Source organism: Dryas octopetala, chromosome 2 (genome assembly GCF_963921425.1).
Source record: "Dryas octopetala chromosome 2, drDryOcto1.1, whole genome shotgun sequence".
Lineage (NCBI taxonomy): Eukaryota > Viridiplantae > Streptophyta > Magnoliopsida > Rosales > Rosaceae > Dryas > Dryas octopetala.
Genome location: NC_141367.1, coordinates 7,469,419 through 7,470,689, shown reverse-complemented (window position 1 = coordinate 7,470,689; position 1,271 = coordinate 7,469,419). Strand labels below are relative to the sequence as shown.

General features: G+C 37.8%; 1 non-coding gene across 1 annotated transcript; it reads right to left on the bottom strand.

Annotated features, from left to right (window-relative positions):
- Nucleotides 1-681: 681 nt before the first annotated feature.
- LOC147292845 (small nucleolar RNA R71) lies at nt 682-788 on the bottom strand. Its single transcript, XR_015120994.1, has one exon. It is a non-coding gene; the product is annotated as a small nucleolar RNA R71 (small nucleolar RNA).
- Between the last annotated feature and the right edge of the window lie 483 nt (nt 789-1,271).

The following is a 1,271-nucleotide window of genomic DNA, read 5'->3' as shown; positions in this document are numbered from 1 at the left end:
TAGGATTGTCTAAAAGACACCTCCCAAGGCTAAATAAAAGATAATTAAATTGCTTGTTTGGATTAACTCCTTGTTTTGTGATTTTTTGTGTTTGCTTTATTTGTTAGTTAGTTTGTCCATATTTTCGTCTAAGAAGGGTAGTTAATTAAATTAAAACAAAAAAGTTTTTTTTGAAAAATTCTTTTGAAAGCCATCTAGTGTATGCTTGGTCGTCGTTCATTGAACCACGATTTAGCACATTTTGACCTTGAAATTGAGAGAACACTTAGACATTTAAGAAAAATAATTGAACCGATAATTGAAATGGGTGAAAACATTGAAATTCGTCCGTTAAGAGATTATTTTGCTCCCGTCATCATTGACACCCCTTCTTGCATAGTTTTTCCCCACACTACCGCAACCCATTTTAAGATTAAACCCCACATCATTCAATTGTTGTCTTCCTACCACGGATTGGATCGAGAGGACTCGTACACATACGTTACAGAATTCATTGAAATTTGCTCAACCTCTAGATACCAAAATTTTCCTGATGAGTCTGTGCGTCTCCGTTTATTCCCATTTTCTGTAAAGGACAAAGCGAAAGCTTGGTTGAACTCCCAACCCCCCAGTTCCATCATTTCATGGGATCAACTTGTTAAAAAAAATTTGTCAAAATATTTCCCAATGTCTAGGACTAACGCGCTTAGGAGAGACATTTCGGAGTTCAGACAAAAAGATGATGAGCAGCTTTATGAGAGTTGGGAGCGATTCAAGGATTTAATTTTGCGATGTCCTCATCATGGTTTCGAGACGTGACATTTGGTGCAATACTTTTACAACGGTTTAACTCAAATAAATCGCAATATGGTAGAGTCCATGAATGAGGGTGCGTTTTTAAATCTTAGGGAAGAGCAAGCCTATGATTTCTTTGAAAAATTATCCGAAAATTCTCAACAATGGGATTTCTCCAACCCACATGTTAGGCAAGCCAAAGAACCAAAGCGTGGGGGGATGTATGAAGTGACAGGCGATGTAGACTTAGGGTCTAAGATTGAGAGCCTAACGAAAAAGGTGGAGGCATTAGCCTTAAGTCAAACCATGAGTGCCGTTAATCATGTCCAAAATGAGGTTTGTTCTCATTGTGTTAGCTCGATGCATAATCTCCATGCATGTCCTTCCTTGTATACTTTTTTCGAGAGTAATGTTGAGCATGCGAATGCCCTTAATAATTTTAGGAAACCGTTTGTGAACCAAGGCACCTTTTCTTTAGCAGATAGGTCGGTAAAAAT